Source organism: Tenrec ecaudatus, chromosome 4, assembly GCF_050624435.1.
Source record: "Tenrec ecaudatus isolate mTenEca1 chromosome 4, mTenEca1.hap1, whole genome shotgun sequence".
In the NCBI taxonomy this organism is placed as follows: Eukaryota; Metazoa; Chordata; class Mammalia; order Afrosoricida; family Tenrecidae; genus Tenrec; species Tenrec ecaudatus.
The window spans coordinates 47,254,813-47,272,252 of record NC_134533.1 but is presented as its reverse complement, the minus strand read 5'-3'; positions in this window follow the sequence as shown (position 1 = coordinate 47,272,252).

Genomic DNA, 17,440 nt, shown 5'->3' with positions numbered 1-17,440 from the left:
AGCAAACTGTCTTTAGGCCACATATCTGGTCAAATAACAATAAAATAATGGTTGCTAGCTGCTAACGAGTCTGATCCAACCCACAGCAACCCTGTGCACAACAGAAGGAAACACTGCCCGACCGAGTGCCATCGTCACCGTGGTTCCTCCGCTCAGCCCACTGCTGCGCTCACAGTGTCAATCGGTCCTGTGGAGGCCCTTACTCGTTAGCTGATAGGGACACACGCCCGACTGCATTCCCACCCCTTCCATCTCCTCATGACTGCTCCTGACACAAGCAAAATAAAAAGAAAGGAATAAAATAATTATACTCTTTAAATTTGCCTATCTCCAATTTTCCAAAACATCAGGCCCCAATAAGAAGTCCTGGTGGTATTGTGGGTTATGCTTTAAGGTATTTACCACAAGGTCAATGGTTTGAACTCAGCAGCAGTACCACAGGAGAAAAATGAGGCTTCAGGCTCTCTTAAAGATTCCCAGAAAGCGCACAGGGGCAGTTGCACGCCGTCCACTAGGGTTCCTATAGGTCAGAACTGACTCGATGGGAATGAGTGATAAGTGAAGTTAGGCCTAACTAAACCCAGTTCATGTTTTTTTGTGTTTTTCCCATTTATTTCTGACCTTGTAAAAACTCTTGGCCAATACCTGATTAGTATCTCAGAAGACTTAAAGGATTAGGTATATTCTGAATATTGCCAAGATCCCATCAGTGGTTTTAGCACAGTCTTGAGACAGGCTCCAGTTTCCAGTACATTTACATACTCTCTTACTTTGAATGGCAGGGACTATAAATCTTTACAGGAGTAGAAAGCCTGGTCTATCTCCCAAAGAGTGGCTGGTGGTTTTAAACCGCTGCCCTTGCAGTTAGCAGCCCAACACATTACTACAACACCTCCAGGGTACTGTCCTACCGTGCTGCTATGAGTTGGCATTAAGTAATTGGCAGTGAGTTTGTTTTTTAGGTTTTACTTTAAACATGTTTGATTAGCATAAAGAACATATCAGGTGAAGGTATCTTACCTTTTAAAAATAAGACATTTTATTTTTTTAACTATAGTTTAAAAATGAAATGTCTTATTATTTTAACTATACTTTTAATCATCTTTTATTTAAAAAAAACAACATCCTTTTACAAGTAAATGCTGCTCCTTGTAACATGTATCTCTCATGTTTCAAAACCTCCATTGCCCTCATTATCCTCAGTCTTCTGGACATTCAGAAAGAACTAATCAAATGATACAAACTCCTAGCACTCATGGAGCTGACTTGACTACAAGCCTTTCCATTAATGCTAATAAACTAAAATGGTCTCATAATTTCCCTCATTGTTACATGAGTACATGCTGGCCCACACATTTCCTTATTCATCAATTATAATTGATGACATTTTAGTACAAATACATTTATTACAATAACATCAATACTTCATTTCTTATGCTAATACTAGATTGGGCAACTTTGACAGTACGGGCACTGAAGGGTCCATGACTCTACCCTCTAAGGATGATGTTTCCATACTTAAAAAAGACACCAGCTTATGTTCCCTTTAACTTCAGTAAAATCGATGACAGTTACCCCTGTTCATTAATGCATATGCTGAGAAATGATAAGGAATCAAATTTAGATTATTTTTCCCAAAGAAACACAGCCCTGCATTCTGAAGGAACCCTTCAGTCTCATGGAAAGTTGACATTAAAATTCAAGTATCACTAGGAGGAGAAACAGTTGTCAACTAATAATCTGTTTTGCCTAAACCTCCAGCGCTGCTCCCAAGTGGCCTGTGGGGACTAGAGTAGAATCAGGACTTGTGTGTTCTGAGCTCCCTTACAGGAGGAAGGCGCTGCAGGCGAGGGAGGACAGCCTGGCCGCCACAGCGGGTACACGCAGGGGGACAACTGTGAAGATGGCTCAAGGGCAAGCGGTGCTTGTGCGCGGAGTCGAGCTGGGTCAGAACCAACTTCAGGCCATTCAACAGCAACAATGGTTTTTGATTGAACTTTTAGAAAAGCTATATTATCTCAGCCAAAAACTTTAAGATAACTTGCTGAATTGTAACTATGAATTGTGGGCAATTGAATGGTTTTAACAACCTAACTCATCTCTAGCAGAATTCTTGGACGATCACAGCTACTCTCCTTAATTTGAATTTACAACTTGCATGTATCTTTCAATTAGTGGTCCTTTATCTCATTTCCATGGTTTCCAGAATCACTTTTGTTGTATGGACTCTTAATTTAAAAATATTAGAAAACAAAAACTTGTAAAATTAATAAAATTTATTTTACTTTCTGATATTCCTAATTCTTTTATGTATTTTTACTAGAATGCAGCTATGTGGTATCATTCCAAATTATGACATATTATTTTTTCTTTATGAACACATTCCTTAATATAAATACCATATTCATTCTTTTTCTGAGTTTTTTATTGGTTTTGTAATTGCTTCCACCATTTACTGCTAATTCTAGCCATAAATTAACCTAAAAACATGCATACATTTAAAATAATATTCCATCTTTTTATTATTAACCTTTTAATCATATTTACTCGTTAATGTTTGATGATCATTCTGTTCTTCATTATGCCTTTCATTGGGAAAATTTATTTCAGTTATTATTTATATACTAATAACCTCTTCTAATTTATTTTAGACTGTGTTTCTCCAAAGATAAGGCCCTCCTTAAACTTTATGTCCTATTGTAACTTATCGTAGTCCCTGTTCACTCTGCACATAAAGTAATCATTGATTAGAGCAACTCAAACAGTCCTAGGTTGTCTACCTCGGTGACTGCTCCACATTTCAGAAGATGCTCAGACTGTGCACTGTACTTCAGACCTGGTAGCAATATGAACAATGAATGATTCCAAGGTACCTCCCACTGTGAGTAATAAGATCGTTTCCTTGAGAAAAAAATTCAAAGAAACAAAAATTTCTGACATGTCTTGGAAACAAGGGTACCTTTTATCATTTAAACGTATTTGAAAATGAGCCTAGAGCTAACTGCACCAAAAAACAAAACATCTTTTGTATGAATAGTGTATGAATAGCCAAATTAGGCTCGCCAAGGTTTAGAACTTTGCAATCTAATTACTATTGTTATAAAGAGTGAGGGTCTTCCTGGCTAAAAATATTAACACAGAATGCTTCCCCTTTGTAGAGAACTCATGAATCCACTAAAATGGATTATATATTCTTATTTGTAATATCTCTCTCAGAGAAATGTGGCTTACACAAGCCAATCAACCTGTTTCTTTCCTTCCAACTACACTGAAAGACTACACAGAACCTAGAAAATATTTGCTAGAAAGCTGCTTGAACATATGTAGTCCAATCGAAATATTGGAACCTCCCCTTATGATGTATTCAATTGACTGCCTAATATAATAGATTTCTTAAAAAGATTTATTTTCTTTAATAGGATTATAATCTTGATAATTCTATTCATTATACCTGGAGCCATTAAATATTAACTAAAATTTGTTCCTAAAAACTTGGCCTAGAAAATACATACATATGTTAATCTGGGTTGACTAGAGAAACAAATTCCCATACACACTCATATGTGTATAGGAGCTTTATATAAAGAGCAATTGTACATTAAGAAAACATCCTAGCCCAGTCCTGATCAAGTCCGTAAGTCCGACACTAGCCCACATGTCTGTTACCAATCTATAATGTCCTCTTCAGACTCATAAAACACATGCAATGATGCTGAATGCAGAAAGGTCACAGACCAGTGGGTGGGATGTCTTGTGGATCCAGTGGTGGTGGAAGCATATCAGTGCTGAAGCAGTGTCCACATGGCTCCTCCAGTTTACAGCACCAGCGTGGCTCCATGTGTCTTTTCAGCTGCAATGTCTTCCAGGGAGTCAGTATCTATCTTGCCTCCAGTGACCTATTTATTTCCTTAGCGCCTCCCAATGAGCTCATCAAGCTGTAACCTGATTGACAGGCTAAATGCCACCCCTTCACTCTTAAGTCTCAAATTGACAACAGATTATGTAATTACCTCAACATATATCCTAAGCCATATTATTGTCAATCACCTCTTATGTATCATGAATTTGGACATTGAATAGGGAAGATAAAAGAATTGATGCATCAATCGTGAGGCCGATGCAAGATGAGGCAGTGCTTCCTGCTGTTGTACATGGGGGTCACTAAGCTGGTAACGACTCAATAGTACTTAACAAGAGCTAACTACCTATATAGAGATACGATTTCTGATAAAATAGAAAAAAAAAGGCTTCATTTTCCTCTTTTGAATAGGTTTCTAAGAACAAGTTATTTCCACTTTGTTCTTAAAGATAATTGTTAGAGTAGGTTAAAAAGAAATTGAAGTTGACCAACGACCAGAAAACAACTCTTTATAGGTGATATGAGACCAAAATACACTTAAAATAGATGTTTCCTGTAACATTATAAAAAAAAGCATAATATTGCTCCACCGCTTCTGTCCCATAGTGTTCAAAGTTGTAAGTGCTACTGGTTAAAGGAACCACTAAAGAGCTGAGCATACACAGAATACATTAAAATTAATTCTTAACTTTAGCAGCATATGTTCAATGGCATCCCTGATCAAGAGGAGGGAATGGTAAAATATCTCTTTTTAATCCTGGGTGACTTATCTGCTTAAATAACCATAAATCACTAAAAGAATGTTTTAGCTGTGGGCAAATGAGGGTGTAGTCAAGCCAACTTGTTATGCATCTCAAGGAAGTGTTTTTCACAGATATATCAGTATAAAATTGCCATACAAAAATACTCCTTACAAACAAATACTCAAGAAGTATCATTGAGCAACCAACTTATTATTGGTTCCTTAGGCAACTAGGAAGGTTTAACTCAGGCAAACAGGTACTAAGGACAGAAAGAAAAAAAGTCTCAATGTTAATGAGGTAGTTCGTTTATTGTACCAACCAGGCCAAAATTGAAGGGATTAATTGTGGGGTTAATTGAACGTTGGTGGCATAAATGGCTCGGTGAGCCTCACCTTTCTAGTTTTCAGGTCTCTTGCTTTGCGATGGTCGGACCACGGTGCAGCTGCCTTAGTCAGTTCCCTGCTTCAGCTGGCAAGGTTCACTTCCTGCAAAACATCCCTGAGGAATAGCTGCATGGACCTACCCCCATGCAGCCCTGGGTGCTGGAGCAGCTGTGTGGAGATCCCTGTCAGCGCTGAGATGCTACACGCTCACTGATTCAGCTTTCCTCCTGCAGTCAGCATCACTGCGTGTATTTTGTGAGATGGAGGAGGACCTTGTGTATTGGTGTTGGACATATGGATTGATGGGTTAATGTTGGACTTGTGGGCTTGCAGAACACTGGTTTGGGATATTTTCTTGATGTGCACTTACCTGTTATATAAAACTCTCTCTTATACATGAATTTCTGTGGATTTGTTTCTCTAATATATCCAGACTAACACAGTTAATATTGACAGCTAGGCCCAAGATAGATTTTACATCAACTAGGTATTTATTTATAACAATAAAACCTGTTACGGATTTCTTTTGCTTGGATTCACAATCAATGCTCAAGGAAACAGCAGTCAGGGAAACAGCAATGTGACACTTTGCATTGGGTAAAGCTGCTATAAAGGACATCTTTCAAATATTGGGAAGCACAAGATGTTACTTTGAAGACCAAAGTGTGTCTTCCATGTGGGAATTGGCCATTGAATACAGAAGGCTGAAGAAGATTCAATTCATTTGACTTCTAGTACATGCAAAAAACAAAACTGAAAATACTATGGTGTTTTGAAAGAACAAACAAATTTGCCTTGGAAGAAGTACATCCAGAATGCTACTTAAGAACAAAGATGGGGAGACTCCATCTCCTACTTTGGACTTATTATTAAGGGAGACTAGTCCCTTGCGAAGGTCCTCATGCTTGGTAAGGTAGAGGAGTAGTGAAAAGCTCCAAGACCCAAGGCAAGATGATTGACACAGCGGCTGCAACAATGGCTCAGCTGTGAGGGTGCTGGAGACTGGCGCAGGAGTGGGTCTATTTTGGTCTGTTGTACATGGGGCTGCTACGGGCAGAACAGCTTCTCCGGCACCCACAGCAACATATATTTTTATAATCTCACCTTGAAAGTAGATGTATGAATCCGGTGACAAACATTGTAAATCTTCAAAGCCCACCTAAGCAATAACTAAACACTTGAATCCAAAGGAAGCTTCATTAGCCCTCCCCTATATAACCTCAGTCAAAACTAATCCATCAATAATTTTGTTGTAATCTGATTTTTCTTGTCCTATATCAGTTCTTACTTAAGACCTTTTCCCCATATTGCTATGTTTCACTTGTTGGAGCTGGTGATTTCCCATTCAAATGTCTCTCTAAAGTTGAAACAATCCCCTGAATCTTCACTTAATGTCTGAGTGGTTTTTACCCCATAATAGCACCCTTATGAGTCGTACCTAAGCCCTTGTGGTGGAGGCTGTGGTTCCCGTGTAAGAAAGTGTGCCACTGTCAGATATGATGAAAGGTTAGCAGTGACTGTTTACTTAGCAGCTGCATGTGTCAGGAAAAGAGGGAAAGCCCTACAAAGTAATGGGTGTTGTCTCCCTTAGGTGCCTTCACGTCAGCTATAACTATGCACCACAGAATGAAACCCTGCCCGGTCTTCCGTCATCCTTAAAATAGTTTCTGTGCCTGAGCCCATTGTAGCCACGATGTCCATATATCTCATTGATATAGCTTCTCTTTTTCACTGCCCCTCTACTCTCCCAACCACGATGTCCTCCTCCAGGGACTGGTCTCTCCTGACAATGTGTCCAGAGCGTGTAAGACAAGTCTTGCCATCCTTTCCTCTAAGGAGCATTCTGGCCATACTTCTTTCAAGACATATCTGTTTGTCCATTTAGCAGTCCATAGTACTTTCAATATTCTTCTCCATCACCACAATTGAAATGCATCAATTCTTCTCATCCAACTTTCACATGCATATGAGACTGAAATCGACAAGTTTACATCATCACTTTTAAGAACTGGCACAAGAGCATTTTTTCTTGGGGGCATCTTCCTCACACCCTCTAACCAGCTCTTATTTTATCGTAACCCACAAGACAATGGAAAAGATCATGGCTTGGGTCAGGTACTAATTCTCAAATTAACACCTTTGCTTTCCTATACTCTGAAAAGATCTTCTGCAACAGATTGTGAGGGGCAAAGGATACCCCACATTAGAATGGGTCCTCATGAGGGACTTGTAGTTTTGGGAAATAAGGCAGACAAACATAGGAGCACAGGGCTTCCTTATCCCTATGTCAGCACTGAAAGAGTAAGTGTATTTTCAAAGAGGGATGTATAATGGGGCTATGTTCACATCATACAGTGAACATATTACATAGTCAATGGATAATATCACAAGTGGATAATAAACTACAAATTGAGTCGTCATCTTGACCAGGTACTGGTTAACCTCAGACACCCCTGAACCCTCCCCAGAGGAGCAATTTGCGATCAATATCAGCTGGAAATGTTAGTAGAGGGTTTTCTACATTTTAAAGTGGGTTGGCTATAGAACCTGATTGCTCTTATCTAAAGATAACCTCCAGGCAGAGGAAGTAGCTAGACACAGGTATGAGACATATTTTATGGTAGCTCCTTTATGACAGATTCTTCCCTGGGGATTATTGGAGGAATGATGTACAGCCATGAGAAGGTGTATTAAGATTTATTTATATCACATAGACAGGAAAATCTTCCCCCACTGGAGTCGGCTTTCCAGACCTGTAATTATGGACATAGAGGATTTAGCTGCATTACATTCTCATCCAGTTCTTCCGTTGACTACAAGATTGACCTAATGAAAAATGTCTTTAAACTCTTGACTACCTCTTCCATAAGCATCGATAGACAGTGGAGCTAAGCAAGATGAAATCATCCACAACTTTTTCTCCATTTATCATGATGTTACCTGTTGGTCAGTTGTGAGGATTTTGGTCTTGATATTGAATTGTAATCCATACAGAAGGCTGCAGTCCTTGATAGTCTTCAGCTGGTGCTTCAAGTCCTCCTCACTTCAGCAAGCAAGGATGTGCCATAACCATACCTCACATTATTAATGGTCTCTATCGTTGAGCCAGGGAGCAGGCCAAACAGATCTGTGACATCCAAGGTGAGGCTGCCCTCCTGTATCTAGGATCTGCCCATCTTGTCACATGTATACCCCCAATCCCTCCTCTTCCTATTGTGTGTATTTCCCTAGAATACCCCCTCTCATTAGTGTATTACCTATAGCACAGCCCCTTCCTATGACGTGTGTCCTCACCTGTAATTAGGAGGCTTGCAAGTCCCCAGAGAAGATAAAAAGCCTGGACTAGCATTAAAATCTCTCCCTCCCTCCACGTGGACCACCAAGCGGGGCTCAGGTGAGCATGCTACCATGAATTGTGTCTGATTCCATTTATTTCAATACTTCTCTTCTATCTCTCATGCTCTCTAACTTTACTATGATCTTTATTTATTATCGCTGTACAATTGCGCCTACCGGACCCGTAATGATGTGTTAGGCGCTGGCTTCCCCTGACACTCTGGCTCTTCATATCTCAGTCACATGGTCCCTCGGCCTTTGCTTCCATGAGCCAGGAAACCATCCTGCCTGTTACTATCCCACGGTCCCATGGTCTCACGCCAGATAAGAAGGTACCTCACAGTCTTGCCATTACTCATCCAAGTCTCCATGCCACAGTTTGGTGATTCATCTGGTCTGGGCACCCTCTGACACTTCAGACAGGGATCTTCAGAACATGCTCTCCAAGGTGCTCAGGTTTCTCTCCTCTCTGCTTCAAAGATGACTCTCTCTCTGTGTCTCTCTCTCATAGTTCAATTACATAAAGCAGAATTATACAAGTTGCACCACAATCTGTTTCCAAATATTCTATTTCTCCATGGACCCCTTGACATCATCTCCCCTTGTTTGCATAGTCCCACCCAATCATCTGGTGGGAGACACTTGGGAAGAAAAGCAGTCACAAGGTGTCAAAGGGATCAGGTATGAGGCATCATCCAAAAAAAAAAATCTTACCATTGGGAATGAAGGGGGAAGTGCAGAGTGGAGACCCAAAGCTCATATGTTGGCCACTGGAGATCCCCTCACAGAGGGGCTTAGGGGAGATGAGTCAGTCAGGGTGCGATGTAGCACCGATGAAGAACACAGCTTTCCCCCAGTTCCTAAATGCTTCCTCCCCCCCACTAACATGACCCGAATTCTGCCTTGCAAGTCTGGATAGGGCAGAGGTTGTACACTTGTGCATATGGGAGCTGGAGGCACAGGGAATCGAGGGTGGATGATACCTTCAGGACCAGGGGTGTGAGGGGCAATACTGGGAGAGTAGAGAATGAGTGGGTTGGAAAGGGGGAACCGATTACAAGGATCCACATGTGACCTCCTTCCTGGGGGACAGACAACAGATAAGGGGGTGAAGGGAGACACCGGATGGGGAAAGATATGACAAAATAATAATTTATAAATTATCAAGGACTCATGAGGGAGGGGGTGCGGGGAGGGAGGGGAAAAAAGAGGACCTGATGCAAAGGGCTTAAGTGGAGAGCAAACGCTTTGAAAATGATTAGGGTAAAGAATGTACAGGTGTGCTTCATACAATTGATGTATGTATATGTATGGGTTGTGATAAGAGTTGTATGATCCCCTAATAAAATGTTTTAAAAACTTTCACTAAATTACCTTGGTCCCTCCTGATAATTTGTCCATAGTATGTGAAACAGTCTCACTATCATTTACTCAGAATACAACTGAGTAGTTTGATGAAAGTGTGTTAGGATGAGTTGTCTAGAGAAGCAAAACCAGTGAATTTCACAAGGAAGATTTTTATATCAAGAAGTAATTTCATTTGTACAAGGAAGACTTTTATATCAAGAAGTAATTTCATATTAAGAAGGCATTTTAGCCCAGTCCAACTTTAGTCCATGAGTCCAATGTTAGTCAGACTCCTCTTCAGACTGCTACAGCTGCAAGCCAATGACAGAGACAGATGAAGTGAGAAGCAAGGAGATGACAGGCCAGTGGGTGCAGACTCTTGAGGACCTATAGCCAATGGAGGGTACCACAACTCTCAGGTTCTGGTGGCCGTCTAGCACAGCCCATGGGGGCCGACTCTGGAGGCAGACAGAGTCCTAGTGAGCAGAAGGAGCGCAGAGGGTGCCCCAGTGTCTCTCTCAGATAAAAACCACAACTCCCAGAAAGCACCATGAGGCTGGGGTCTGATTGTTATTTTGAACTTCATGCCTCCCAACTTCAAATTGACATAAAATCTAATGACCATAGAAAGCATACCATCCTGATATATATCCTTCCTGATTTTAACCATGCAAGAACCCCTTTCAAACAATTGCCTCTTGATCTATGTAAAGTTCTGCCCATAAAGCACTCTGTAATTGCTGTTCTTTGAAATGCTACCATTGTTTGCTCCACAGAATCCAATGTGTTTGCACAGTAAACACCTTTCTGATTTCCTCTGCTCTTCGCTAAGACCCATTTGCTGTCAGCAATGATATTCTTTGTTACACAAACTCTCCGAATTTGGCTGGAACTTCTGGTAGCTCCCTGTTGATGTACTGCTACATCCATTTTTAAGTTATCTCAAACAAGATTTTACTTGTATGTGATATTCATATTATTTGCTAATTTTCACATTCTGTACGATCACCTTTCATTAGAGAGGCCACAAATACAGATCTTGTTCAGTTTCCGGGCCAGGTAGCTATCTCCCAAATTTCCTAGGTAGACAATGAAACTCTATAATGAACTCCCTCAGTGTCAATGAGCCCATTTCAACACATACTGCCCCTAGAGGACAGAGTGTTATTGCCCCTGTGGATTTCTGAGAAGGTAGCTCTTTAAAGAAGTAGAAAGCCGCATCTTTCTCACATGGATTAGCTGGTGGTTTCTAAATGCTGACCTTGCAGTTTATGGCCCAATGTATAACCTGCTCTGCCACCAGGGGTTCTATAAAGGAAATTATGAAAATTATGAACCCCCAAAGTTTAAATTTATAGAGTTTATGTACATTAGGTAAACAAATGTAAAGTAACAAGCTATAATTAAAGTTCAAATGATTAAGTGGTAGTTATTATTGTTGCTCTACAGCTGGTTGAGTCTAGGAGTTAACTGTGTCATAACCATTTTAACATAGTGGTTCTCCACCTGTGGGTCATGACGACTTTGGAGGCCAAACGACCCTTACACAGGGGTCCGCCTGATTCATAACCGTAGCAAAATTATAGTTATGAAGTAGCAATGAAATAATATTATGGTTCATGGGTCACCATAACATAAGGAACTGTATTAAAGGTTGTGGCTTTAGGAAGGTTGAGAACCACTGTTTTAACAAAGGAAATTCTGAACATTTTTGTTTCAGGGTCTAAGAGAGACAGACTACAAGAACAAGTGATTTTTCCTTTTCCTGTTTTCATTTTCCATGACAACATCTCTATTTTGCCTATGATCAAAAGCTGGGTATCTTACAAGGGGAGATATTTTGTGGTTTATTTAAGATTAATATGGAACATACTGCTCTATTTTTTGTGAGGAAAATCAGTTTTGTACAGTTAATTTTGACCTAAGTAAAATGTGGATTAGGTGTTAAAAACTAGCAGAATAATCCAGGAAGTCTAATTGCAACACAAAATGTGAGATTATTAACTACCAAAAAGAAAAAGATCTTGTCTATATCTGAACAATATACTACTTTTTTATTACCTATGCGTGTAATGGTGGCACCATGGGTTAAGCATTATGATGTTAACCCCAAGGTTGGCAGTGTAAAGCCAAAATATGTGTTAAAAAAAAAAAGCTGTTTTGAGGGAGAAAGAGTATGCCATCAGAACTGACTCGATGTCAGTCAGTTTGTTTGACTTTGTTCCACGTAACAGACACTGTCTACCAGGAGCCCAGGTAGCCATGGCCTTGCACTCCGTGGCATTTATGAAACAAACCTGCATGTATCTGACTGATGGCAAGGTGTGGATTTGACAACCCTCTATGTTGTATTGTTTCAGAAGCTGCCATCGTGCTCATTGTTTCCATTTAGGAAAAGGCTCTGCAGGGAGGAAATGAAAAAGCGATAAGGCTTACATGTTCCCTCCGCTGGTAAATGGGAAATCTCCAAGGGCACCTTGGAAGCAATGACTCACCACGTTTCATGGACAGAAATCCTTTTGCTTCAGGAGCTCACGGTCTTCCAGGAATGCCCTCCCAGTGGATACTCACCTTTGCTTTGAAGACACCGACAAAGACCTATTACAACGTTAAATGGGTCTGGTCTCAGAAAAGGCTTATCATAGTTAACTTGGGGGCACACATACACATAAGCTCTTTTCAGAAGCTTGAGTTTGCATTACTGCCCAGGGTGGAGGCATTTAATTAGAGGATGGAAATCGTGGCTGTGGTTACTGTGGATGCCTCATATTCTAAGGATCTGATTAAAATGGCCTCTGGGAGAACCTCGAGGACACCGCATCAGTTATCTCATCTGTGAGCATCCCCAGGTATCAATCACCCACTGAGCAGAACTGGACCTTAATCCTCCAAAGAGTTCCCTCTTCTTCCTCTCTCACTCAGGGCCAAAAGAAATAGATATCGCTAAATGTACTCATAGCATACATGTAAAAACATGTACACCCTATAATTTCCCAAATATTCTATAAGAACATCATTATCTGAATTAGCCCAGACCAGTATGGGAAGATGTTGCTCTTTCTTTGACTACTCACGCCAGATGAGTTTGTTTGCTTGATTATAGAAGTTATGCTATTCGGAAGATGAGAAAATGCTTCCTAAAATATTAGAATAAGAGTAAGATGCTCAAATTCAAGAGAAAACAAATCCCTGAGAACTTTGGAAACAAAGGTAAATTAATGACCCTTACCTGATGTCCCCCATCTCATATGATTATTTAATAGTAGTAATAATTGCTGGTATTAGTTCAAGATGAGTATTTTAAATATGTGATGACTTTACCACATTTATCTCTTCTTAGCTTTCTTTACTAATAGTTATTTTAGAAAATTTCTACATTGGGAGTTACAGTCTAATCTCTCTTTTCAGAGATATGGAACTGAGACCAGAATTAAAATAACATGATTAAAATGTTATAATTAGCAAATTTGGAATTCAAATGTAGATTTCCTTAGTTGAAGTCTACTAACCTCTACAGATATTATTTTTAAAATATTTTCTTTTATGTTTCTTACAGTTCTGATATTTCTAATCCATAAAGCAAAACTTTCTGTCGTCGAATCTATTTGAACAAATAGTACTTCAGAGTTTAAACTCTAATCTCGCTACTTACTTATTCTGTTTATATCATCTCTGCAACAATTCAAGACTCTACATTGATTGCTGGAACTGATGAAGGCAAATCAGATACCAGAGAAGACAATGGAGGATATCTGTTAATAGCACTTCCACCTATTGAAAGCAACTCTGTGTGTTTGGGAAGAGCTCATGATATGCATGGACACTTTGTAGTTATCATATTCTTTATTAAAGGCAAAAATTGCAACTACTTTCCAGGAAATGGATTCCCATGATCACTGTTCTAATTTCCTGGCCATTCGTTCCCTTCCCAATGAATAAATAAGAAATAATCAACACTTTGAAAGAATCTTGGGAATATAAAGGGAGAGTACTTAAAATCTTTCCACTTTTTATGCATTTTGGTGCAACATGCCATAAATGTTACACACACACACATAGAGACACACACACTTTCAAGTATATTTTTTCCTCAGAAGTCCCTTCCCCTTTTTGCACAGTATAGTATTATATATATAAGTGAAGACCCAATTTACATAGGAGTTACTTACATTGCATTTTTCCATGATCATTCAAACAGAAATACCTCTCCTTGTCATATTCCCCTCACTTTATTCCCATATTTGTTCTAATTTATTTTTGTATTGTAAGCTATTGGATTTTAGACAGGCTAAAATGAAAACAAACAGATAATATTGGGAGCTAATTTATTTAAGAGCAAATATGCTACCTTCTACAGACAAATTCCCGGGAGTAGCATTGAAAGCATAAGGGTTTGCAGATTGTTAATCTGAAAATATGTTGCCAGATTACCTGATAGAAAGGTTGTAATGCCTCAATCCTACTGTCTGTGAGGTCAGTGTTATGCTACTAAGTGCAAGGCCAGCAGTTCAAACCTAACAGCTGCTCTATGGAGGAAGATTAGGCTGCCTGCTCCTGTAAAGACTTATTCTCAGAAAGAGAACATATTTATTCTCAAAAATAGCGTTTCTATGAGTCAGAATGGACTTAGTGGCAGTGAGGGTTTTGGATTCTCATATTTAGAAGGTCTGATGCAGTAGTCATTGAGACAATAGGCTCTGCCTGTGAAAGATATGACTGTGTAATTCCATAAAGTTATTTTATTTGGGAAACCCTATGGGGATGTTGCTGGGCAGTCTTTCCAGTGGAAGGGTCTTTTCCCAGCTCAGTAAGAGTTATGCAGTGGGAAGTCCAGCTTGCCATGCAAGCTAAGGGGTTGTTAGAAAGAGAAGTGCCTTGTGAGGGGACACGTGGGAGGCTCCACGGCAGTGCAGATCTTGTCTCTGGAACTAGAGAACAGGGGAAGACTTTCAAGGGCACATCATGATTGTTCTTTGAAGGAGGTGCAAACAAGCTGAATACACGTTATCTGACAAGGGTCTGAGGGCTTAAAGCATTTCTAATTTAGACACTAACAGGATGTAATGTTTTGCATATACTGAACTGGATCAGTTTCCCTGTCATTCTTGTGTGGAAAAACCCAACCTTTTCCCTACCCTGTCTCAGGGAAGTTTTGCTCTGTCTTATTGATTCACTGTTAGAATTGGTTCAACATGAATGGGTTTAGTATTGGGGGCTTTATCTTAATATCTTTATATTTACAACAGATGTCACAGGAAATTCTGAGAAAAAAATGACTAAATTTATTTTTTGCTACAGAGAAGTAACCTACTATCCTTGTCATAAAAGTTCTTAACCTTTATTCTAAAATTGATTGTGGTAATAATTTACAATATTTAATAGTATTGAACTATTTAATATATGATATTTTGATTCTGTCCCAATAAAACTGCTTATAAAAATGAAAAGGAAATAAAAATACTAAATGACTAAAAAAATTTGATGATTATTACCTCCAGAGTATATAACCTAGCTGAGATCTACTCAATGAATAAGGACTTTCTACTGATAACCTTTTATCATGCAAAGAGAAGTACATTGCAAGGGGAAATGTTGGGAGCCATAAACTAGAAGACCAAAGAAACAGGAAAACAAACCCCATGCTATCTGGGCAGGGACAACTCATAGTGACCCTACAGGACAGGGCACAACTGCCCTGCGTGCGCCAGAGTCTTGATACATCTCTATGGGAATCCAAAGCCCCATCTTCTCTAAGCAGAACAGCTGGTGGTTTGGAACTGCTGACTTCACATTTAGCAGCTAAACTCATAAGCACTGCACCACCAGGGATAGAGTTCCACCATTGTTGTTGCCGATAGGTGTCATCAAGTCAATCCCTAGCCATGTGCATGATGGGGGGAACACTCGCTAGTCCTGCACTATCTTCACTGTCGTTCCGGCAGTTGAGCCCGCAATGCAGCTCCAGGAGGGTCTTCTTCCCTTTTGCTGCTCTTCTACATTACCAAGCACGGGGTCCTTCTCCAGGGACTGGTCTCTCCCAACAACATGTGCAAAGTAGGGAAGATAACGTCTGGCCATTCTTGCCTCTACGGAGCACTCGTCTGTCTTCTAAGACAGATGAGATTGTTCTTTTATTAGTCTGTCATACTGTCAATATTATTCTCCCAGCACCGCAATTCAACAGCACCAGTTCTTTTTCTGTCTTCTGTATTCACTTTCCAACTTTCACATATGTATGAGGCAATGGAAAAAAAAAAACATGGCCTTAAGTTGAAACACGGCTAATGTTCATGCTTACCTGCTGAAGTTGTGTTAGAGATCATGTGAGGCATGTGCTACATGCTCAGTATATGCTATGCATCATTATATATTTGTTCTTTACCAGCTCAGTGCCCCCTTGTACAACAGAACCAAACTTTGGCTGGTCCTGTGCCATCTCACTTTTTTCTTATGTTGGATCCCATTGCTGCAGCCGTGGAGTCCATATATCTCCCCGAGAGCCTTCCTCTATGTTGCGGCTCCTCTACTTTTCTAGGCATGATGTCCTTCTCCAAGGACTGGTCTCTACTGATAACATGTTCAAAATTTGTGAGACAAAGTCCCACTATCCTCCCTTCTAAGGAGCATTCTGCGGTACACTTCTTCCAAGACAGATTTTTTTTTTCCCTTTTGGCAGTCCATGACTTTCAAGATTCTTGACCAACATCAGAGTTCAAAGGCATCATTTCTTGATTAGTCTTCCTTATTCAATACCCAACTTCTACATGCATATGAGGTGATTGACTTGGGTCAAGCACAGCTTAATCCTCAAAGTAACATTTATGTTTTTCAACACTTTAAAGAGGTCTTGGGCAGCAGACTTACCCACTGCAACAAGTTGTTTGATTTCTTGACTGCTACTTCCAGGAGCATTGTTCTTGGATACCAGCAAGATGAAATCCTTAACAACTTCAATCTTTTCTCTGTTTATCATGATGTTAACTATTGTTCTCATTGCAACAACCTTATGGAGAGAGAACATAGAAACATTGCCAGATACTGAAAACCTCCTGAAGAGAAGCAGAACATTGTCAGAGACAATGCTAGAAGGGGAGCCCCTTAGATCAGAGGACATGCAAACTATGACTGAGAAGACCTGCCTCTGCAAAGGAGAGTAGATTGTCATCATGCGAGTGGATTCAGTCTTTTGGTGTAAAGCCTGCTAGATTTTCATTTGTTGATAAAATGCATCTTAAAATGAGAAGCAGCTGCAAATAGCTATTAACAATTGGAACTTGGATTGCATAAAGTATAATCTATGAAGTTGTCAAAAATGAATTCGATAAAGATCAACATTTTAGGCTAGTGGTTTTCAACCTTCCTAATGCTGTGACTCTTTAATTCACTTTTTCATGTTGTGGTGAGCACCCCCACCATAAAATTATTTTAGTTGCTACTTCATAACTGTAATTTTGCTACTGTTATGAATGGGACAACCCTTGTGAAAGGGCCATTTGACCTCCAAAGGGTTCGCAGCCCACAGGTAGACAACCGCTATTCTAGGCATTAGTGAGCTGAAATAGACTGGTATCTGCCACTTTGAATCAGGAAATAATTTGACTTACTATGCTGTGAATGACATGTTTAAGGGAGAATGATGTTGCATTCATCTTCAAAAGCCACATTTCAAGATATCTGAAGTACAATGCTGCCTATGATAAGATAATATCTACTTCCCCACAGGGTGTTCAATGATGTAAATCATTATGAAAGTAGATTGCCATGTTTTTCTC